The 25450-nt window shown below is 40.4% G+C and overlaps 1 long non-coding RNA gene across 2 annotated transcripts in view; it reads right to left on the minus strand.

Moving 5' to 3' along the window:
* Nucleotides 1–2700: 2700 nt before the first annotated feature.
* Nucleotides 2701–25450, minus strand: part of LOC131401568 (uncharacterized) — a 28161-nt gene continuing 5411 nt past the window's right edge. For both annotated transcript variants that reach the window (XR_009217756.1, XR_009217755.1), the window contains exons 2-3: nucleotides 4807–4992; nucleotides 2701–2916 (exon numbers count right to left, since the gene is read on the minus strand). This is a non-coding gene — a long non-coding RNA (uncharacterized LOC131401568). The remainder of the gene's footprint in view (nucleotides 2917–4806; nucleotides 4993–25450) is intronic.

A 25450-nucleotide genomic window follows, 5' to 3' on the forward strand; every position in this document is an offset into this window, starting at 1 on the left:
ATAAAAAGCACTATACAGATACCTTAAAGAGAACAAATGGAAAAGAATATTCAATTCCTCAGATAAGTTTGCAATCAAATGAGGCATTGAGGGGACATGGGGGCACTGATCAGAGCAGGAATCTAAGAGAAGAGTTTTAAGTCAATTTCAAATGAAGTTAAAACTGGAATGAGATAGTATTTTAACAGTTATCTGAAATCATAAACATTTTTCTGACCTTTGAGAATTTATTTGCATATAAACTGTACGTGTGGGGTAAGAGAGTGCTGATATTGTTTAATTTCTTTTTATTATTCACCACTTTGTAATAGATGTGGCTATTCACAATTAATAAATATCATAAAGTAGAGAGACCCAACTGCCTCTTGTTATCAATTCTTACGCAAAGCTAAAGTTTTAAAGATCAAACTTCATTCTAGTTACCTTTCCACTAGTCTATTTATATCAGAAAGATGCTGAGTTTTAGGAAAATACTTCAAAACACAAATTTTATATGTAATTTCAAAAGCAAAATATGAGTTAAAAATTGGGTGGTAACTAATTTTGCTGCTATATATTAAACTTTAACATGGGAGCAGACATTTTTAGAGAATATAATTGATATTTGCCTATTTATATATTGTAGAATGTTAAAGGATTTACAGTTTTAATAGTATTTCAAATACCAGAGAATAAAAAACAGAACTGTTTCAGTTTTATGAAATAGCTTTTAAGACACAGCAGATTTTCAGAGCATATTACTTGAAAATAAAACAATCAGTTAGTGAGGTTTAAGCGATGTGGTTTTATTTTAAACTTGCTCATTCCATAGGAGCATCAATAAAAGCCCTCCAGCAGTAGCTGATGCTCTTTCCTTCCACCTGAGCACCAGCTGTATTTTCTTTAAGCAGCAAACTCCCGGGCAACACCATAGCCCTCAACTCTGTTTAGTTGAGAAAAGACTTTATGTGTCATGTGTTTTTTCTTGGGGTATGGAGCTCCCAGACTTATTAACTACAGGGAGAGAGTAAGAGTCTGAACACATTCAATAAACTCCAATGTGCTCAGGTGAGAAGACAGGTGCCTGAACTCACATCTGAAGAACTTAGAGGATGCTTTCTGACTCTGCTTTGTGCCTCTGACTAAGCAGCCCTGGACATCCCTGTTACAGCCACAAATAACACAGGCAGCCTTGATGGACCAGAAGTCCTCCTATGTCCATCATTTTTACAGAGCAAACTGGCTTAAGACATCTCATTTCCTGCTGCAGTGGTAATTTACAGAGATACAGAACTGCCCTCTAGTGACTAAGAGAGCAGCAAAATGCTTTACATGAAAAGTGAAATTCTGAGTTTTATAAAACAGAACAGTGAAGCACTAAAGTTGGTAAAGTTGAGACAATGTGGCACACGAAACTTATAGTAAACCTGAAAAAATGTGTAGCTGAACTAATCAGTTGCTCTCTATGCCTCTAAAACATGTCTTGACATCCGACTCATACATAGTAGAGTTTAAATATTATAGAATAACTTTGGAAACAAAATTCTCATCTCATCTCATCCAATGCTGTCGGCAGGAGCGGGTATTAAATAGCCAGATGGTGAGTACCCATGTTGAAGCACCATTTTTATCACAGTGGAGAGAATATGAGGCATAAGCCCAATGAACTGATGTTCAGATCTTCCCTCTTACCCTTGATCAATTTTGTAAACATGGTTTTCTTTATCAGTTAAATATGAATTATAACAGTTACTTTAAAGGATTACTGTAAGAATTGCATGAGGGAATACAGTAAAGGAACTGGCGCACAGTAGATTGAGTTAATTCTCCTTCCCTGTCTCTCTTCTAAGAAACATACAGAGATAAACTAAGAATAGAACCCCTGTATAAAGTAAACTTATGACAAAGAGTCAATTGCTCCTGGAGTAAGGGACATCATTGTTGAGTGCTTAACCTCAACTGCCTCCAAATACTGTTAACTCTCAATTAATTTTATGTGTTTTCTGTGTTCCAGACACTTCACTGGCTACAAGGAAAGGAGAAGTGTGAAATTAATTTCACCCTTGAATGGCCTAGCTGTAACAACAGGTGTTTTAAATCACCTAGTTCTTCAGGTTTTCTGCTTATTACTATATAGTTTAACATGGTTCACAGCTGGAGAAAATAAGAAAATCATTATAATTTTACACACACGAATATGTCTTGACTATTACAGCTGAACTCTTAATATATAGAGCAATGTTGTACATGTTTTGTGCTTGTTGATAGTACAGAATACTTTTCTCCAGGTTTTCTTTAATTTTACAGAAAGGAATACTACATTCCAGAGAGCCTAAGTACGTTGTCACACACTAACCAGAAACAGACCTGGGCCTAGAACTCAGGTCTGAGTCACCTGACTTGTACTGGACCACACTCAAGGGAGCACACCCTCTTCTTACTGGTAATTTCTAATACTAAGCTATTTTCAAAAGCACAGTTGAGAGAAATTGTAAATAAATAAAACATGATTTTATATAAAATTAAAAGCCGTGACCCACAATTTCTATTCCATATGAGTGTTTCCTTTCTTGTAGGTTTCTTGTTTTTAATACTAAGTCCATTTTGGTAACAAGAAAAAAGAGATAAAGTTTAGTTTCTTTAGTAACATAAAAAAAGCTTCTGTGGAAATTAAAAAGACACTAGCTAATGTCTCGTCTACTAAAGCAACTGAAGAATATTATTTGCTTTTAGGAAAGCTCTGAGAGATTTTTTTAAAAATCATAACCACGTGACTATTAGTCCAGCCAGGCACATCTCCACATGACATCTCCTAGAGTGTCCAGTTTTCTGCTGGATCCAGCTATTTTCAGGCCCAATGCTCTGGCTGAGTAGAGAATGATGCCGCTTCTGAAAAGCATGTACTCAGTTCCACTTCAACGCTGATTGATGGAGACACTAAGAAAGGAAAAGATGAAAATATTACCCTAATCAATGATGTAAAACACAAGATATGAACAACCGTTAAAAGAATTGTCTATGAAATTGATCAATTCTACTATCATTACACCGGGCTATTTCCTCTCAGTAATTTGACACATAAACAAATAGAATAGCGTATGTAATGATATCAATTCTTTTAGTTGTGTGCTTTTCCTTTTAAAACTTCATATGCTTATATGTGTTTGCTTTATTTTCAGGTGGTGTCACCGTGTCAAGTCCTCGTGGGCAGGTGGGGCCTTCACTGAGGACTCCCAAGGCCCCCCCTACCCCCGGTGGCTGTGCATGTGCCCTTGGCCTCATGGGTTAAAACCAAGGCCACAGGGCTCCCATAGCGGCCAGAGAAAGAAGGGCCCATGAGAGAGGTATGCGAGGGCCGCAGGCTGTGCCAACTTCCTCTTCTCAGGTCCCTGAGAGAGAGAGACAGAGAGAGAGAGAGTGAGAGAGCGAGAGAGATCCCTGACCTCTGCATTGCTGACTCCACCACTGGTGCCATGTCACACACCATCCCCCTTCCCCCAGCATCCCCATGACACCCGTGGGAAGGCACCACCACTGGGAGGCCTGTTCCTGGTCACCTCCCTGTTGTCCCTTCATGACCAGAGCCCAGTGCAGGGGAGTTGGTTCAGACAAACATTTACATGTCCCTCTCCATGAGAATTGTCTTCTGCCACTCTCACATCCCAAACTCCACCCCCAACTTCCTCCTTTGTCTTATCTGAAGATAGTATTTAAGAGAAGCATCTCTGCCATTCTTTTGAGAGACTCCATTTCTCATGTGTCTCCCACGTATACATGTTATGAACCCAATTTAATCAGGCATGGATTCTTTTACTTGCCTATTTGCATCAGGAACATAATTACTAGCTAGAGAATTAATTAGAGAATATTCATGGTGAATGAAAGATGTCATTTCTAATAACATAATGGAATCCTTGAGGCTTTATTCTTGGGACATGTGTAGGATTAAATCAGGACACACTGTGAGAGTGATAAATAAGTTCTATATATTTTTCTTCTCCAAGACCATGAATTTCAGCCACAGTTCATATCCATCTACTTTGCAACAATGAAAAACAATTAAACAATGATCTTGAATATTTTGCCCTCAGATTCATTAGTCTTTAAAGTATTAATTGAACAATTTAAATCTAGATGAGTGAAAGACTATGTAGACTTCTAGAATGTCACATTAGGTCCTTTAGAAGTGAAGAATTGTTTTTATAAAACATTTCTATTCTTTCTTATACCTTGACAATAATGTTACTCTGAATCTGTTTTAAAGAGGATAATGGCAGATTTACTTTAATTTGCACCCTTTTTTAAGTACATTTACCTAATATTTCTCAGTCTCTTGAAAACTTTTATCTTTAGCTCAACCTTCATTTAAATCACCAGACCTATTTGATGAAGGCGAAATGAACATTTACTCAAAAACTCCTCAGAAAATTACTAATTTAATCTGTACTCTGGACAACCCATTGTAAAACTCAAACTGGATTTGCCAGCCCCCTCAAAACGGCTCATAACTCTGTTTGCACATTTGTCTGGGAACATACTAGCTGAAGGTAATTGTTCATCCAAAATGCTTTCTTTAACTCAATCAGCCATAATTCCAAAGTTTTAATGTAAATGTGACCAATTTGGTGAAATCCAAGTGACTTTTTTTTGTTTTTGCATGCCAATGAGATTAAGAAAATAAGTATTTTAATTCTTGTTATTGATTTTAAAAATCAGAGATGAAGAAAACAAACTTCTTTGTCCACTGACATTTCTGTAAATGAAATTGTCTGAAAAACTGACAGCTAGCCCCCCGTTTTAACCACTAAACCATAAGAAATGTAATACCGTGGGCAAACACTTGAGCGTTGTCACCTGCAGGAGTCCCCAGCGCTGTTGCCCCATCAGGGCCACGGATCAGGGGAAGGAGTCAGTGGAGGGGAGTCAGCTGTGCCCTCAGCATCCTTCCTTCCTTGGTCAGAACCCGGTCCCAGTTGCTCCCTGTCTCATCTTCTGGGGAAGCAGAGAATTCTTCTGGAGACACAACACATTGGGTGTTAAGGATGTCATCGTTCTTTTATAAACAGATGTTAGATCGTGTAATGGGCTTCTCAGGACAGGAGAAACCACCTCAAGGGAAAGCAGAACTTCTCCAGCAGCTGAAGGTCACCCAGCGAGAGCAGAGTCAAGGGCTGCACAGCGTCAGCCCGCTCCTGCTCTCCATCTCATGGACACCTCGGTCCCCAATCCCCGACACCCCTCCCAGTGCCCCCACAAGGGTTCCCATTGTATCCACAGAGTCCGTCGCAAGTGCAGGACTGGTGCTCAGAGTGGCAGAGGGGCCACTGAGCTGGAGAGCCCCAGGGTGCATGCACTGGGGGCGGAGTCCCTGATGCGGAACTGGTGGCCACTGGAGTTTGTGTGGGGGGGCTCGGGCAGTTTCTGGATCCTTCCTCCAGGATTTTCAGCGCGGGGAGCTCTCCTTTCTGCAGTGTGGAGGAGCGCTGGGCAGGAGCAGCGCTGTGGTAGGCGGTGGGCAGCAGGCTCAGCGTGGAGATGTCCACCGAATATGGCGGGAGCGCCATGTCCAGGGCGGCGGATGGCACCGGGCGCTGGGGCTGCTTGCGGTCTGCTCCAGGCGAGGGAGCCCAACCTCTGTCCCTTGGAGGAGCAGAAGAGCGCAGCTTGGCCAGCCTGTCCCTGTGCATTGGCGGCGCCTAAACCCAGCGGGGCCTCACCTCGGTGGGGCCTCCTGCCCACCCATCCGAGGTGCAGGGGGTGGCAGGGAGTCTCCTGCCCTGTGTGCCTGCCCTTGAGTTCGTGCCTCCTGGGACTCCGTCTAGGCCAGGTCGAGACATCTCTGGGTGAAAGCTTTCCTTCGGAAGAGGGCCTGTGGTCAGCGCTCCTCTGCCTGACTCCACTCAGGCTATTGGGCTCCTCATTGCCTTCATTAAACAAAAGAACGGTTTCTACATCCTTGGGACCACCTTTATAGAAAAGCCTGATCGCATTCCTGGTTTCTGATAATTGATTCTATATTTGCAAGGTGAACTTTGAAGCCTGTGAATTGTTGTAAACTGCATTTAATGAAAGGAGCTTTAAACAATCTTTGGTGCAAATTGTGTAGCTTCCTAATACTAACTCACCTTCTGTTAACTTAGACTGATGACTGATCAATTGATGATTGACGTAATGTGTATGGAATTTTGGTTTCAGTTGAAAAGATTTTCTTGGCAGTTGGTGCTAAAATTAAAATCGGATAAAGAGGAGGATTTTGGAAGTTGTATGTAGTGTCTGTTTTGTCTCCATACTCATTTAGAATTGTAAGAATGTAAATTTGGAAAGCCCATAGAACAAGAAGTTCTAAATTTTGATTTGACTGACAAGGGAAAAGGTCAAATATGGTAGGATTTCATTTATGTAATATTCTAGAAAAGATAAACCATAGGGAAAGACAACAGATCGTTAGTTGTCATTAGTTTTCATATTTAGTTAATCATTTAGTTAAATAGTTTAATCATTAGTTTTAATTTTTCTTATTAAAAAATACATTTTAATGATAGCATCCTAATTATGCTTTTGGATGATACCAGAAGTTCATAACCTATTAAATTCTGCAGTAGGAAGAAATGACATGTTGGTTATTGGTGTCTTTAAAGTGTAAGTATTGGCGGTAATGAAACTTTTAAATGAGCTTTTTTGGATTCTAAACTACTGATTTTTTACTAGATCCTGTTGGGCATGGCATGTTACAAGTTTTAAAAGGCTCTTTAAATTATTGTAGCAGGCTGAAGCTATTAAATTATAATGTAAGCTCTTTATAGATGAAACTGGCAAAAATACAAAGAGCCATTCATCAATTTATCTTTGTTAAAAAATCAAGTATATCTTACCATACACGTGAATGACTTTTGGCTAGACAGACCTGACCTTGACAAGATGGACTCATTGGTATGGGGAACTTCTTTTGGAATGTTAAAATGGGAGAGGATATATAAATTTTACCTGAGGGTGACCCAAGTCGATATGGCAGGTTCAGTTGCTTTTACACTCTTTCTGAATTATGATCTTGATTAAAAACCTGGTCATAGACATTCCAAGACAATTGGACCATTTTATGTATCAATATATTAAGATGTCTTATTTCTCTGATACTTTCTGATTTCAGGGTGTCTGGGAAAATCTGTTTCTCAACATAGGTACTTTGGAATATAATTTTTGATTGTTGACTTATTGAATCATAGAACTGTTGAGTTGGAAATAATTTTAGTGGTTTAGACCCTAACCTCTTCAATTTCCAGGAAATGGAAAGTGAGTTTTCTTGAGTTGTCGTCCACAGTCAGAGTGCTACTTTAGTGGCAGAGTTGGAACTAAATGCTCAGATACTTGTCTTCAGATTCCTAGTACAGTGATTTCTGTGCTACGTATTATTAAGTAGACAAACCAATGAGTTACATTCTCATATCATATACGTAGCCAGCAGCGTCGATTATTTCCCATATACATTTCTTTCCTTTCTTTTTTAAAAAACTTCTAACCACAATTAATTTATTCCCCTGCCATGTTTAATGACTATCCTTGTGTGTGTCTCCTCGAGCACACGTGTGAACTCCCTAGAATGGACACCTGCCTGTGATTGGATTGTTGGGCCAGAGGCTGATGTGCATCTGCATCTTGACGAGCTGCAGCCAAATCATCCTCTGAAGTTTTAACAATTTCCATTCCCTCCAACAGTGTTTGTGTCATCCTTCCCCTGGTAATTGTCAGATTGGCATTGTCAGATTTTTAAATTTTTGCCAATCTGATGGGTGAGAAATGAAGTATTTGTTTTCCTCTTTTGACAAACGCATAGAGCTGTGCAACCCCCAAAACTGAGATACAGAACAGTTCCAGCAACCAGAACTCCCTTGAGCTGCTCTTTTGTAGACAACTCTTCCCCTAAACTTAACCACTGGTGGCTAATGATCTGTTGTCTTTCTCTATGGTTTGTCTTTTCTGGAATATCATATAAATGGAATCCTACAGTATTTGGCCTTTTGAGTCTGGTCTCTTTCATTTAGCATGATACATTTATTTGAGTGTTCATCCATGTTGTTGACTGTATCAGCAGTTCCTTCTGTTTTATTGTTGAATGTAGTATCCATTGTATGAATTTACCACAGTTTATCCATCCACCAGTTGAAGGACATTTGAGTTATTTTCAGTTTTGTCTTTTTTGACTATGAATAAAGCTGCTATAAATCTTTATGATTTGAGAAGGCAAACAAGTTTTTGTATGAACTTGTCTTCTTCTCCTGGGTAAGCACATAGAAGTGGAATTGCTGGGTCATATGGTATGTGCATGTTTAACTTTATTTTAAAAACTCTTTGTGATAGCAAACTCATGGCCCACAAAGATGTCCTAATCCCTGAACCTGGGAATACATTAGTTTACTTGCCAAAGGTGAATTAAATTTGCAGACGGAATTAAGGTTGCTGATCAACTGACTTTAAAATAGGGAGATTATCCTGGATTATCCAGGTGGGTCCAGTGCATCTCAAAGGCCCTTAAAAGGGAAAGAGAAGCAGTAGAGTAGAGAAAAAGATAGAACAAGGGAAGCAGGGCCAGAGAGATCCCGAGTACTTGGTTTTGAGGGTGGAGGAGGGGGGCCATAGGGTAAGGAATGTGGTGGTCTCTAGAAGCTTGAAAAGGCTAGGAAATGGATTAAGCTTTAAAGTCCCCCAAAAAGAACCTAGCTCTGCCAACACCTTGATTATAGAACAAAGAGACCCGTGTCAGACTGCTAACCTACAGAACTGTAAAACGATAAATCTGAGTTGATTTAAGCCATGAAATCTGTGCTAATTTGTTACAGCAGCATAACAAACTCCACTTTAAAACTGTTTTCCAAAGAGGCTGAACAACTTTGTGTTCCCACCAGCAATGTAGGAGTGTTCCAGTTACTTTCCATCCTCATTAACACTTGGTATGGTCAACCTCTTTAATTCTAGTCATACCAATATGTACATAGCAGGATCTCACTGTGGTTTTTATGTGGCTTTTTCTCATGATTAACGACCTTGATCATCTTTTCATGTGCTTATTTGCCATCTGTGTATCTTCTTTGGTGAAGTGTCCAAATCTGTGACCATTTTAAACTTAGATTCTCTTATTGCCGAGTTTTGAGAGTTCTTTATAGTCCTGTCAGATATGTGATTTGCAAAGGTCTTCTCTCAGTCTGTGGCTTGCCTTCTCCAGCCTCTCACGAGTGTCTTTGTAACGTCTGTGTAACGTAACTCAAGAGGTTTCACATGACCTTATCTTCCCTCAGATACAGAAACAGAGTGAAGTTGGAGCACCTGAGTCCAATCAGACCTTGATCAGATTTGGGTCTGAGTCTCAGTTTTCGTAAACCCAGGCCTTCCACTTTCCCCCTGTTCCTGTTTGCGGTGCTCCCCTTCCCCGCACAGGGGTCTGGTACTAAGTCTGGTAGATCTCTGTCTCCTCAGGTTTGGGAGCCCACAGAAAACTTAGTTACGCCCGTCAGACATTTCAGCGTAGCTCTCCAGCCTCCTACCTTACATTGTTCACAATATGGCAAATTCCCAATAGGTCACACTAGCAGTATGTTGGACTTAGGCTACTTCCACCACTTCTGGAGGTTTCGCTTTGCTTTGTGGAAGCTTTTGGCCTATTTCCCCAGATTACTGTGTGGCACCAAAACTTAACAGAGATGCTGTGAGGAAGAGCGGTTGTGTGTCTGAGAGCCTTCAGGTTTCCTCTGCCACACCAAACTAGAAGTTTGGCTAGTTTCTCTTTTCCCTAGCAGAGGCTCTGACTGAGCAAGCCAGATCCTCGGCAAGCACCCAGAATCAGAATATGCCTGCAGGAGAAAGAAAGATAAAAATCCCTGCTCACATAAAAGAGTTTTCTTCTTTCTGGAATTTTAGTTGGTTGGTTTTGAAGTTCTCTGATGCTCTAAAAATATATTTATAATTTATCTGGCTTTGTCCAGTTTTGCAGCAAGAGTGTTTTCCTGTATTAGTCTCCTCTAAACCAGAAGTTCCCTTGTCATTAGTTTTTAACTCCATCAGTTATACCCTGTCAATATTATTATTGTTTGGTAAAGTCATGTTTTCAATGATTTATTCAGACGTTTACCCTTCTTTATCCTCACGATCCATTTTTACATCTTAGCATTTCTTCTTCTATCAATTTCTTCTTGAAGCACATTCTTTTTCACTTTATAAATTTTTTCCTTGAGGAAGATTAGCCCTGGGCAAACATCTTTTCCTATCTTCCTCTATCTTGCATGTGGGTCACCACCACGGCATGGCTGATGAGTGCTGTAGGTCCACACCTGAGATCCAAACCCATGAACCCAGGCAACCAAAGTGGTTCGTGGTGAACTTAAACCACTACACCAGGTGGCTGGCCCCCTTAAAGTACATTCCTTCGATGTTCCTTAATGAGCATTTGTTGGTGGTAATACTCTTAGTAAATGTTTGCATAAAAATATCTTTAATTCACCCCAGTTCTTGAGATATGGTTTCATTGGGTATACACTGAAAGTTATCGTCTCTCTGTACCCTGAAGAATTAATCCAACTCTCTCTTGCCTTCCATTGTTAAGAAACGTATCATGGGACTAAATGTAAGTCTCCATAAGTGTTCTGTCACTCTGCGGTGCTTTGAATATCTTCTTTTGTATTTGGTGTTCTTTGGTTTCACTGGATGGATCTGACTCTAGATTTATTTTTTAAATTCTGCTTGAGATGTATTCAGCTGCCTGAAGCTAGAGTAGAAGAATTTTATCAATTTTGGAAATTTCTGTTATTATGTCTGAATATTCCTTTAAATCATATATACATTTATATTTTTAATTCAAATATATATACACATTCTTATTTATACACATTCAATATATATTCATTAAATATATATTTATATTATTTAACACAATAATATTCAATATAATGATTTATGTTATTCAAAAAATACATATATTATTCATATATATAGTTTCCTTTACTTGACCAAACTCAAGCCAGGCTTCTTTGAGCCCTCTTCTTCACTAGGCCTTGATCTTGGCCTATAATAACTACAGCCTCTCAGCACAAATGGTTTCACCCCACACACACACATTAAAGACTTAAAACTGACATAGTTTCTAACAGCTCATATCCACATCCTTACGCTGACCCCTGCCCCCTTATAGTGTCTGCCTGAGAAAGCTCAAGGCAGCCAAAAGAATTGACTGTTTGTTCTGGCCAACACTCGATCATTGGCCCCTGACATCCCTTTCTTAGAGAATTTACCCAAAAGTGCTTACAACTGTGAATCTTTCTTCTGTCTTTTTGAGTTGTGTATGTGTCTCCTATAACTGCATTTCTCAAGGACCTGAAAGCCATTCCTGTAGATGAGGACAGGGTGTCTTTCTCCCAGACTCTGTGAGAGGAGAGAAGTTAAAATTTGATCATTTCCAACTAGCCAACACAACTGGCCAGATCACACTGAACTGACCAACACTCTGTAGCTTTTCCCTCCCTGACTCTACTGAGCCCCTGCTCACCACTCTGCCTGCTCCCTCATTCTCCCTTTCAAATGCCCAGTCACCTATGTACAAATCAAATTGAGTTCAGCCCTGTTCCCTCTTCCCTACTGCAGTGGTATATTACTGATTAAAATCTGTTCTGATCATTTTAACTAGATTCTGACTTTGTGTATACTCTACATTTAACACACATTCTGATAATCTCATGCATATGCACATATATGCATATCCAACACAACCAGGTGTCCTCCAGGATCAGTTCAGCTGAGCCCATCTTATCAACAGAGTAGTTCCGCATTTTCTTTAAGGAACTGACACCCCTCGTCCAGTTCAAGCCAGTTGAGACCACCAACCCATCAACCGGGCCTGCACACATGCTTGATAAGTGAACTTTTTGACATCGAGCTAAAAGCTCCATCCTCAGATCATGGTAACGCTGCCAATTTGTGAACACACATCTGATGAAGAGCCATGAAGCTTGACTTTGCTTGTGCAGATCATCAATTACCTCTCTTCTCCTTACTTCCACTCATCTACCTCCACACATCAGACCACCCTGCCCTTCATCCCATAAATTGTAACCCAAGCCCTGGCTCAGGGAGACAGATCGGAGACAAACACGTGCCCCCGTCTCCTTACAGATCAATCTCACAAAATAAAGCTACAATTCTATCCCCAAAAGCTAATGCCAGAATAATTGCGTTTTTTAATGTAGATTGCGCAAGAGAACCTCAATATTGTGCGGTAACATCAATACATATATATATACTTAATGGATGTTTTATCTTCTTTTTCTTTTTCTTTGCTGAGGAGGATTCACCCTGAGCTAATATCTGTTGCCAATCTTCTTCTTTTTGCTGAGGAAGATTCACCCTGAGCTAACCTCTGTGCCAACCTTCCTCTATTTTGTATGTGGGTTGCCACCACAGAATGGCCAACTGATGAGTGGTGTAGGTCCATACCAGGAACTGAACCTGAGCCGCTGAAATGGAGTTTTCTGAATTTAACCACTAGGCCATGGGTTTGGCCCATCTCTAATTGTTTTAAAGATGTTATTAGAGATGTAATTGAAGTTTCACTATGATCTCTGGATTTCCTTGCTGCTCCTTTAGTCCCTCACTTCAGTGTATGTGTTTCTTGCTCCATCTTTCATTCTAGAGGAATTCCTCAAATATCTAGTGGTCCTTGGCTACCCATTCGTATTTCTGTGATGAGGAGGAAACAGCTGAGTATGATCTCTGTGGGCCTGATGGGGCCTGTGTCTGTCTGGACTCAGTGTTTCTTCAGGGGTGTAGAGTGTTGACATAAACAAGCAAACAATGTTGGCACCCACGCTCTCTGTCTTTTTGTGTTAAATAAGTTAACATACTTATTCCACACATTCCCACAATGACAGACACCCTCTGAACACTTGGAAATGCTGACAACACACACACACAGACACACACAAACATACACACTATTTGCAAATAACCAGCAGCATTCAGACTGTAAACTACACCTGATAATGCACACTGATAATCAGAACATACACACAAACTCACACTCATAAAACCACTCACTGTCTCAGAGCCCACAGTGACTTGAACTCTCTAAACACACACAGACATCAACAAAACACACCTTCACAGAGATGCTATAATAGCCATGCACCCTGTGACCACACAGAATTGCTGAACACACACATCCACACAACCAGGAACGTGACCGTGCACGTGTGGACTTGATCAGGGGATTTTTCACTCCTCAGCATCAACATAGACACCCCGGGGAGAGAGGGAGAGGCAGACAGAACAGGGAGAACATGTGGGGAGCAGAGAGGAGGCACTTGCATAAAGCAAATATGATACCTGCAAAGCTGGTTCCTAAATGACATATGACTCAAGGGTATGAGGAGCCAAGAGGATCTGAAATGGTACAAAGGAGGTGACTGATACAAACCCATCACAAGATATTGAAACGTAAGGGACAGTGATATTTTAAAAGGCACTGAGGAGAGTTCATCAAAGCTTAGCTATAATTCCAGACAATGAGTGACATGGAATTCTGGCCAAAGAACAGCCATTATTGCTGTTAAAATGCCTATTTAAATGTTTCTTATAAAATTATACTCCTTGAAAAATGACAAATATTCATTGGTTTAAAACATTTAAAACATTTCAGGATAAAATTACTGCAGGTTCCACTTTTATTGAGTGGCTTTCCTTGGTCAACTATAAGAGCTGGACAAAGCACACAGAACAGCTTCTTGAAGGGTCAGAGAACATCCTGTGCAGGCAGGACTTGGGGGTCTATAATCTTTGAGATGAGGGAAGCACAAGATTGTGAGCACCAGCTCCATGCAGCTTCTCCCCTAAGGCATTTGCTATTTCAACAGTGAGAGAAGAGAGTCTGAATAGAAAGAGGAGGAAAAATGAAATGAAATTTGGTTCCAGCAAAGTCCAGTAACTTCTGCTTCCAGTCAGATGTGGTAAAGGCAGAGCAACAATTAAACATTGATTTAATAAATACAGTATGTTTGAAAACACCAAAGGGATGTGGAAGAAACAGGACTAGATGAAATAAAATTTCAAAAAGGGAAGAGCCTTTTTAGGTGAGATTGCCAGACACGCCCTCACCCGGGGGAATTTGCGTAATCTGGACTGTGGTAATCAGACTTGTGTTAGCAGAAGACAATAGTAAGTATAATCTGTCATAATTGATCTATGTTAGCATTTTAATATCACAAGCTTTGTTTCCCTGTTAAATTTTATTGCCTCCACTAGAAGACTCTGCGAAATGAAGGACATTGTATCATTTGCCACGTGATCTCCAGAACATTCTTCAGTTGGGGCTGTATGACTACTGTAAATATTTGTTAATTGTTGGTTTCATGAATGCTATGGACTGAATGTCTATGTAACCCAATTTCATAAGTTAAAATCCTAATCCCTGAGGCGATGGTATTTGAAAGTGGGGCCTTTGGGAGTTAATTAGGTTAGGTGAGGCCATGAGTGTGAAGCCACCATGATGGGATTAGTGCCCTTATAAGGAGATGGAGGGCCAGAACTCTCTCTGCCAGATGAGGGTAGAGCAACAAGCTGTCCTTCTGCAAAACAGGAAGACAGCTCTCACCAAAAACAAATCAGCTGGAACCTAGATCTTGAACATCCCAGTCTACAGAACTGTAAGGAATACATTTCTGTTGTTAAAAGTTTCCAGTCTAAGGACAGCCCAGTGGCGCGGCTAAGTGTGTGTGCTCCATTTCAGCGGCCTGAGGGTTTGCAGGGTCGGATTCCGGGTGCACACTGACACACCGCTTGTCAAGCCATGCTGTGGCAGCGTCCCATATAAAAAGTAGAAGAAAATGGGCACAGATGTTAACCCAGGGCCAATCTTCCTCAGCAAAAATGAGGAGGATTGGCATTAGATCTTAGCTCAGGCCTGATCTTCCTCACACACACACACACATAAAAACCCAAAAGTGCCCAGTCTAGGGGCCTGCCCCACCACCTAGTAGTTAAGTTCAGTGAGCTCTTCTCCAGTAGCCTGGGTTTGGTTCCTGGACACAGACCTACACCACTCATCAGCAGCCATGTTGTGGGGTTGACCAACATACAAAATAGAGGAAGACTGGCATGGATGTTAGCTCATGGTGACTCTTCCTCAGCAAAAATATAAATAAAGAACCCAGTCTGTGGTATTTTTGTTACAGCATCCTATACTGACTAGGACACTGAGTGTGTGAATAAGTTCATCTAGATCGATGATCCTTCTACCACATGACACATTATTGCCAATGATTCCTAATTTGGTGTGAGTCAAATTTCCCTTAAGGATCATAAAGACGTTAGGACCCTTCTCCGTAGTTATGCACATATTGATATGCATGAAAACATTCATCAAGTGCTTTATCAATACCTTAGTCTCACACCTCATCCCATTAGCCTTCAACGAACCTCAGTGTTACAACCAGTGCTTTGGGAAATAGAGGAAAGTCCCTGGACAGAAGAGGGGCTTGTATCCATCGTGCAGCTCCTGTCCTCTGCCCAGCCAGCTCCAGTGCAGGATCAATTTATAAGATGGGCTTTCCTCCAGGCAGTTCTGTCTTTCTCCCAGCCTGTTCTCATTTAGGATGATCTCACCAAGAGCAATGAGTGGAAATTGGAAAGGAAGAGCTACAGAAGGCATCTGCCAGGAGAAATTCTTTGTGGTTACATGATCTAGAATATGGACACTTGGCTGGTCTAAGGTATCCTGAAAATGGAACCCTTCCCATGTCTGCAATATCCCTCTATGTCCTCTTTCCCCACCATCTCTCTGTTCTTGGTGGTAAAACTGCCTTGGCAACTACAATATAAAAATACAAATAGAGAATGGTCCATTTCCAGTCTCAGAATTCTGTGAAATTTTACTGCCTATCCCCAGTGTCCCAGGACTAACACCCTTTTAACTGTTTTAAGATTAGATCACATTTTAATCTCCTTGAATCAGAGTTTTCTCTCATCCTTGTTATGTATATACATTTTCTAACACAGAATATTGAAAACATTATTTTTGGCCCTACAATCTCCAGATTAATTCATAGCTATATTCTGATGGATGCATGCCTTTTTAATTATGTTTATAACTCCATTAACTATAGAAAGTGACTAAATGATAAGTAGTAATGCACTAATACAGGAAAATGGCCCATTTTTATTCATCATAAAGTTTCATGTTTTCATCAAGACAAATACACGAATACTTAATTATTCAGCAAAAACTCTTACTGTGTATATGTAAGCAATTATAAATCTATTGGAGTTGGTTTACCTTGTCGATTATTCCTTGTTTCTCAATTGTCCCTTCAGCATTTCTATGAACATTTTAGAATCCTGCATCTTTATCCTACTATTTTAAATACTAGGTCATTGACAAAACTCCACATAACTTATCCAGTTGTGTGCTAATGGGTCCTTTGTAGGGTGTCTTTCCGGGTACGTTTTCCAATGTGAACTCCAGCTGATGGTCTTGTGACACTGATATAAATACTGGTGTCTCCACATATCATGGCACCAGTGGTGTGTGGTTCTTTACGGAGTCATATATAACCTAATACTTTTCATTCAATCAGTGTAAACAATGCTATGGAAAGTAGATTGGGGACAATTAATAAAAGAAGATTGATTATGAACATGCTGTTAGGGAGAAAAATTGAACCTCTGGCTATAAAGGTTTATGTTTATGCAATTAATCAGCCACCCTAACAAATCCCGTTCATAGGCAGGGCTATATACATATATATATTAGATTAAGATTATATCATTCATTAGTTTGAATGGGCTTTTGTAAAGTATGCCTTGTTTCTCTTGCCCTTTCATACTGGGAGAAATACGGAATAGATAGAAAATGACTGGCTCACTCTGGTCCTAACTCAGAGCACATAGAGCTTGAATCGTTGAACAAATGAGCCATTACCGGTGGCTACACCACTGGGATTTCCTGATCCAACATCGGTTATACACCCTATTGTGGATATGGACTCTAGAATAAGATTGTGCTGTTATCCTCATGGTAACGTGTTCTGTTGATCAATATTTTGGATCAATAAGTGATAAAATATTTTGACTAGCTGGTCTAGATTTTAATCACTCGGTGGTGACCAGACCTTGCAAAGGCAACATCATCACTTGTTGTCTAAATGAGAACTTGTATGAACGGCCACTCGAGGGTTTTACTCTCTCTTACGTTTAAACAGTGAAATTGACCTTTGTCTGAAGAGGCGGGAATGACAAAATAAGACGAGAAGACCCTATGGAGCTTCAATGAATTAAAAAAAAACAAAGGTAAACCAAATCAAGGGATAACAAAACTTAAATGGACTAACACTTTTGGTTGGGGTGACCTCAGAGAAGAAAATAACCTCTGAGTGATTAAAATCTAGACCAGCTGGTCAACATATTTTATCACTTATTGATCCAAAATATTGATCAACAGAACACGTTACCCTCGGGATAACAGCACAATCCTATTCTACACTCTGTATCCACAATAGGGTGTATGTCTGTGATGTTGGATCAGGAGATCCCAGTGGTGTAGCTGTCATTAATTGTTCATTTGTTGAATGATTCAAGCCCTACCTGATCTGAGTTCAGACCAGAGTAATCCAGTCAGTTTCTATCTATTCCATATTTCTCCCAGTATAAAAGGACAAGAGAAACAAGACATACTTTACAAAAGCACATTCAAACTAATAGATGATATAATCTTAATCTAATATATATATGTATATAGACCTGCTTATAAACGGGGTTTGTTAGGGTGGCTGAAAAATTGCATAAAAAGTAAACCATTATACCCAGAGGTTCAATTTTTCTCCCTAACAGCATGTTCATAATCAATCATCTTTTATTAATTGTCATCAATCTACTTTCCATAGCATTCCTTACACTAATTGAATGAAAATTATTAGGTTGTATATGACTCTGTAAAGGACCTGTCTTGACGTGAGTACAGCCATGTTTGGCTGCTGCATCGACATATAGCCACCAGCACACAAAGAAATACAAAGCTGCTTTCTGTGTGGTGGGAACTGGCCTTTTCCTGAGACCTGGCCTTTCTCCCATGAAGAGAGTTGAAAGTTGTAACATTTCAAGGCTCTTGGAGCATCGTAGCGTGGGATGGACTGGCTATCTGTGCAGAGCTAAGACGATAACTGAAGAGAACAATGCACGTACACAACTACTGAGCTGGGACGTAAGCTAAGGGGCTCAGTGCACGTACGCCACAGATAACCATTTTGTGCATGGGAACACTAGATGCGTGCTCTGTAAACTCTGTAACTGCTTATATAAACTGCTGGAGATTGAGACCTGGTATGAGTTCCACCTGTGGAAGGGACACCTTGTCCAGGACGTGTGATCCTTGCCCAGCTGCGTTGATTGACAGGGCTTTCCCGGAAGTGGGGCGTGGATGTTGTGAGTAATTGATTTGATGTGAAGTAATTGATTTGATATGAAGTAATTGATTTGATGTGTTCTCTTTTCGGTCAACCTGGTGTTTCTCTTTCCGGTTGACTTGTGTCATTTCTCTTCAGCCGATGAGGATGTTTTCCCTTTCCAGTCGGGCTGACGTTTTTTCCCTCTTAATATTTGACCTATTCGGATCTGTTTGCAGACTCTCGCCTTTACTATCCTCTATATAATAAAATATACCTTCAGTCCACTTGTTTGGAGTGGAAAGTGTCTTTTACATCTCCGATCGAATCCCCGAACCTCTCATAACAGACCACACATCGTTGGCCCCATGATCTGTGGAGACACTAGTATTTATATCAGTGTCACAAGGCCATCAGCTGGAGTTCACATTGGAAAATGTACCCGGGAAGACACACTACGGAGGACCCAGTAGCACACAACTGAACAAGTAATGTGGACTTTTGTCGATGACCACGTCAAAACTTACCTAGGAAGACACCCTAAAAAGGATCCACTAACACACAACTGAATGAGTAATGTGGACTTTTGTCGATGACCTAGTATTTAAAATGGTAGGATAGGGCCGGCCTCGTAGCTGAGCGGTTAAGTGAGTGCGCTCCATTGCTGGTGGCCCGGGTTTGGATCCCAGGCTCGCACCGACACACTACTTCTCTGGCCATGCTGAGGCAGCTTCCCACATACAGCAACTAGAAGGATATGCAGCTATGACATACAACGATGTACTGGGGCTTTGGGGGAAAAATAAATTAATAAAAATTATAACAAAAAAATAAAATGGTAGGATAAAGATGCAGAAATCTAAAGTGATCATGGAAATGCTGAATGCACAATTCAGAAAAAAGGAATAATCGACAAGGTAAACCAACTCAAATAGATTTATAATTGCTTACATGTACATAGTAAAAGTTTTTGCTGAACAATTAAGTCTTCATGTATTTGTTTTGATGAAAACATGAAACTTTATGTTAAAAAAATGGGCTATTTTCCTGTATTCGTACATTACTACTCAGCATTTAGTCAATTTCTATAGTTACTGGAGTTATAAACATAATTACAAAGGCATGCATCCATCAGAAAATAACTATGAGTGAATCTGGAGATTGTAGGGCCAAAAATAATGTTTTCAATATTATGTATCAGAACATGTATATACATAACAAGGATGAGAGATAACTCTGATTCAAGGAGATTAAAATGTAATCTAATCTTAAAAGAATAAAAAGAGTGTCAGTCCTGGAAGACTGGGGATAGGCAGTAAAATTTCACAGAATTCTGAGACTAGAAATGGGCCATTCCCTACTTTCATTCTTTTATTGTCATTGCCAAGGCAATTTGGCCACCAAGAACAGAGAGATGGAGGGGAAAGAGGACATGGAAGGATATTGCAGACATGGGAAGGGTTCCATTTTCAGGACAACTTAGAGCAGCCAGGTGTCCATATTCTAGGTCATGTAACCACAAAGAATTTCCCCTGGCAGATGCCTTCTGTAGCTCTTCTCTCCAAATTTCCACTCATTCCTCCTGGTGAGATCATCCTAAATGAGAACATGTTGGGAGAAAGACAGAGCTGCCTGGAGAAAAGCCTATCTTGTAAATTGACCGTGTTCTAGAGCTGGCTGGGCAGAGGACAGGAGCAACACGATGAATACCGACCCTTTTCACTCTAGGAACTTTCCTTTATTGACCTTTGGGGAATAGACTGACTGCAACACTGAAGTTCACTGAAGGCCAGTGGGATCAGGTGTGAGACTAAGGTGTCAATAAAGTACTTGACGCAACATGTTTTCATATGTATCAATATGTGCATAACTAGGGAGAAGGGCCTTAACATCTTTATGATCCTTAAGGGAAATTTGACTCACACCAATTTAGGAATCATTGGCAGTAATGTTTCATGTAGAAGAAGGATTGTCAATCTAAATGAACTTATTCACACACTCAGTGTCCTAGTCACTATGGGATGCTGTAACAAATTATCATAGACGGGATACATTATTTATTTATATTTTTGTTGAGGAAGATTCACCATGAGCTAACATCTGTGCCAGTCTTTCTCTATTTTGTATATGGGTCACCCCCACAGCATGGCTGCTGGTGAGTGGTATAGGTCTTTGTCCAGGAACTGAACTCATGTTACCGAAGAGGAGCTCATTGAACTTAAATACTAGGCCAAGGGGCAGAGCCCTAGACTGGGCATTTCTGGGTTGTGTGTGTGTTTGTGTGTGTGTGTGTGTGTGTGAGAGAGGAAGATCAGCCCTGAGCTAACATCTGATGCCAATCTTCCTCTTTTTTGCTGAGGAAGATTGGCCCTGGGTTAACATCTGTGCCCACCTTCCTCTACTTTTTATATGGGACGCTGCCACAGCATGGTTTGAGAAGCAGTGCATCGGTGCATGCCCGGGATCTGAACCTGTGAACCCTGGGGCCACTGAAACGGAGCACCCACATTTAGCCACTGCACCACCTGGCCATCCCTAGACTGGGCACTCTTAACAACAAAAGTGCATTCCTCACAGTTCTGAAGACTGGGTTGTTCAAGATCTAGGTTCAAGCTGATTTACTTTTCGTGAGAGCTCTCTTCCTGTTTTGCAGAAGGACAGCTTCTTGCTCTACCCTCATCTGGCAGAGAGAGCTCTGGCACTCCATCTCCTTGTAAGGGCACTAATTCCATCATGGTGGCTTCACACTCATGGACTCATCTAAGCTAATTAACACCCAAAGGCCCCAATTCCAAATACCCTCAGGTCGGGGATTAGGATTTTACTGTATGAAATTGGATTACATAGACATTCAGTCCATAGCATTCATGAAACCAACGATTAACAAATATTTATAGAAGTCATACAGCCCAAACTGAAGAATGATCTGGAGATCATGTGGCAAATGACACAATGTCTTTCCCTCCATAGAGTCTTCTAGTGGAGGGAGTAAAAATTAACAGCCAAACAAAACTTGTGATATTTAAAAGCTAACATAGATCAATTATGACAGACTGTACTTACAATTCTCTTCTGGTAAGACAGGTCTGATTATCAGAGTCCAGATTAAGCAAATTCCCCCGGGTGAGGGCATGTGTGGCAATCTCACCTAAAAAGGCTCTTTCCCTTTTGAAATTTTCTTTCATTAAGTCCTGTTTGCTTCTACATCCCTTTGGTGTTTTCAAACAGACAGGATTTATTAAATCAATGTTATTTGTTACTCTGCCTTTACCACACATGACTAGAAGCAGAAGTTACTGGACCTGGCTGGAACCAAATTTCAGTTCATTTTTCCTCCTCATTCTGCTCAGATTCTCTTCTCTCACTGTTGAAATAGCAAATGCCTTAGGGGAGAAGCCACGTGGAGATGGTGCTCACAATCTTGTGCTTCCCTAGTCTCAGAGATTGTAGACCCTCAAGTCTTGTTTCCACAGGATGTTCTACAACCCTTCAAACAGCTGTTCTGTGTGCTTTCTCCAGCTATTCTAGCTGGCCAAGAAAAGCTACTCAACAAAAGTGGAACCTGAAGTAACTTTATCCTGAAATGTTTTAAACATTTTAAACCAATGACTATTTGTCATTTGTCAAGGAGTATTTCTATAATTTTATAAGAAACATTTAAATAGGAATTTTAACAGCAATAATGGCTGTTCTTTGGCCAGAATTCAATGTCATTCACTGTTTGGAATTATGTCTAAGCTTTGATGCACTCTCTTCAGTGCTTTTTAAAATATCACTGTTCCTTACTTTTAAATATCTTGTGATGGGTTTGTATCAGTCACCTCCTTTGTACCATTTCAGATCCCCTTGGCTCTTCATACCCTTGAGTCATATGTCATTTAGCAACCAGCTTTTCGGGTACCATATTTGCTTTATGCAAGTGTCACCTGACTGCTACCCACATGTTCTCCCTGTGCCCTCTGCCTCTCCCTCTCGCCCCGGGGTGTCCATGTTGATGCTGAGGTGTGAAACAACTCCTGATCAAGCCCCGATGTGCACGGCCATGTGCCTTGTTTTGTGGATGTGTGTGTGTTCAGCAATTCTGTATGGTCACAGGGTGCATGGTTATTATGGCTTCTATGTGAATGTGTGTTTTGTTGATGTGTGTGTGTTTAGAGAGTTCAAGTCACTGTGGGCTCTGAGACAGTGAGTGGTCTGTATGTGTGCGTGTTTGCGTGTATGTTCTGAGTATCAGTGTGCATTATCATGTGTAGTTTACGGTCTGAAGGCTGCTGGTCATTTGCAAATAGTGTGTGTGTGTGTGGGTGTGTGTTGTCAGCATTTCCACGTGTTCAGAGGATGTCTGTCATTGTGGGAATGAGTAGAATAAGTATGTTGTTAGAGATCAGTGTGGGCACCAACATTGTTTGCCTGTTACTAGTTCAACTCTCAACACCCTTGAAGAAACATTGAGTCCAGACATTCACAGACCCCATTAGGCCCACAGAGATCTTACTCAGCTGTTTCCTTCCCATCAAAGAAATATGAACAGGTAGCCAAGGACCACTTGATATTTGAGGAATTCCTCTAACATGAAAGATGTAGCCAGAAACATATACACTGAAGTGAGGGACTAAAGGAACAGCAAGGAAATCCAGAGATCATAGTGAAACTTCAATTGCATATCTAGTAACATCTTCAAAGCAATTAGACATGGGCTGGTCCCATGGCCTATTGGTTAAGTTAAGAAAACTCCACTTCAGTGATCCAGGTGCATTTCCTGGGCATGGACCTACACCACTCACAAGTGGCCATGCTGTGGTGGCAACCCACATACAAAATATAGGAAGGTTGACACAGGTGTTGGCTCAGGGTGAATCTTCCTCAGCAAAAAGAAGATTGGCAACAGATATTAGCTCAGGGTGACTCCTCTTAAGCAAAGAGAATAAAATAAATAAAACAACCAGTAAGTGTATATACATGTATTGATGTTACTGCACAATATTGGGGTTCTCTTGCCCAATGCACATTAAAAAAGCCAATTATTCTGGCATCAGCTTTTGGGAAATGAAGTGTAACTTTATTTTGTGAGATTGAGCTGCAAGGAGACCGGGGGCATGTGTCTGTCTCAGATCTGTCTCCCTGATCCAGGTCTTGGGGCACAATTTATGCGATGAAGGGCAGGGTGTTCTGACATGTGGAGGTAGATGATTGGAAGTAAGGAGAAGTGAGGTAATTGATGACCTGCGCAAGCAAAGTCAAGCTTTGCAGCTCTTCATCAGATGTGTGGTCACAAATTGGCAGTGTTACCATGATCAGAGAATGGAGATTTTAACTCCTTGATATCATAAAGGTCACATATAAAGCATTTGTGAACTCCCAGTTGATGAGTTGGCGGTCCCAACTTGTCTGAACTGGAAGAGGGGTCTCAGTTCCTGAAAGAAAACTAACTACTCTTTTCATAAGATGGGGTCAGTTGAACTGGTCCTGGAGGGCCCATGGTTACATTTGTATATGCGCATCTATGCATATGCATGAGATTATCTGTATGTGTGTTAAATGTGGAATATACAGAAAGCCAGATTCTAGATAAAGTGGTCCGGACAGATTTTATTCAGGCATATACCACTGCAATAGGGAAGAAGGAACAGGATGAACTGAACTCAATTTAATTTGTACAGATGTGACTGGGCATTTGAAAGGGAGAATGAGGGAGCAGGCAGAGGGGTGAGCAGGGGCTCAGTAGAGTCATGGAGGGAAAAGTTACAGAATGTTGGTCAGTGCAGGATGATCTGGCCAGTTGTGTCTGCTAGTTGGAAATAATCAAAGTTTCACTTCTCTCCTCTCACAGCGTGTGGGAGACAGACACCGTGTCCTCATCTCAAGGAATGGCTCTCAGGACCTTGAGAAATGCACTCCTGAGTTATAGCAGACACACCTACAACTCTAAAGGACAGAGGAAAGATTCACAGTTGTAAGCACTTTTGGGTAAATGCTCTAAGAAAGGGATGTCAGGGGCCAATGATCGAGTGTTGGCCAGAACAAATAGTCAATTCTGTTGGCTCCCTTGAACTTTCTCAAGCAGGCACTTTAAGGGGGCAGGGGTCATCCTAAGGATGTTGATTTGAGCTATTAGAAACTGTGTAAGTGTTTAAGTCTTATAATATGTGTGGGAATGTGAAACCATTTGTGCTGAGAGGCTGTAGTTATTATAGGCTAAGTTATTATATGCTCAAAGGAGACTGGCTTGAGTTTGGCCAAGTACAGGAAACTATATATATATAAATAATACTAGTATATTTTTTCAATAATAAAAATCACTATATTGAATAATATCATATATTGAATTAAATAATATAAATATATATTTAATGACTATATATTGAATGTGTATATGTATATATATTTGAATTAAATAATATAAATATATATATATGATTTAAAGGAAAATTCAGATATAGTAACAGAAATTTCCAGAATTGATAAAAGACTTCTACTCTAGATTCAGGCAGCTGAATACATCTCAAGCAAAATTAAAAAAAAAACCAAATTCTAGAGCCAGATCCATTCAGGGAAACCAAAGCACACTAAATACAAAAGAAGATATTCAAAGCCCCTCAGAGGAACAGAACACTTACAGAGACACATTTAGACCTATGATACATTACTTAACAATGGAAGGCAAGAGAGAGTTGGATTAAATCTTCAAGGTACAGAGAGAAAATAACTTTCAGTGTATACCCAATCAAACCATATCTCAATAACTAGGGTGACTTAAAGATATTTGTATGCAAACATTTACTAAGGGTATTACCACGAACAAATGCTCATTAAGGAATTTGTAAAGAATGTACTTTAAGGGGGTCAGCCAGCCACCTCACGTAGTGGTTTAAGTTCAGCACACTCCACTTCCAAGGCCTGGGTTCATGAGTTTGGATCCCAGGCGTGGATCTACACCACTCATCAACCATGCTATGGTGATGATCCACGTAGAAAATAGAGGAAGATTGGCATAGATGTTAGCCCAAGGCTAATCTTCCTCAAGGAAAAGACTTAAAAAGTAAAAAAGAATGTACTTTAAG

Source organism: Diceros bicornis, assembly GCF_020826845.1.
Source record: "Diceros bicornis minor isolate mBicDic1 chromosome 1 unlocalized genomic scaffold, mDicBic1.mat.cur SUPER_1_unloc_3, whole genome shotgun sequence".
NCBI lineage: Eukaryota > Metazoa > Chordata > Mammalia > Perissodactyla > Rhinocerotidae > Diceros > Diceros bicornis.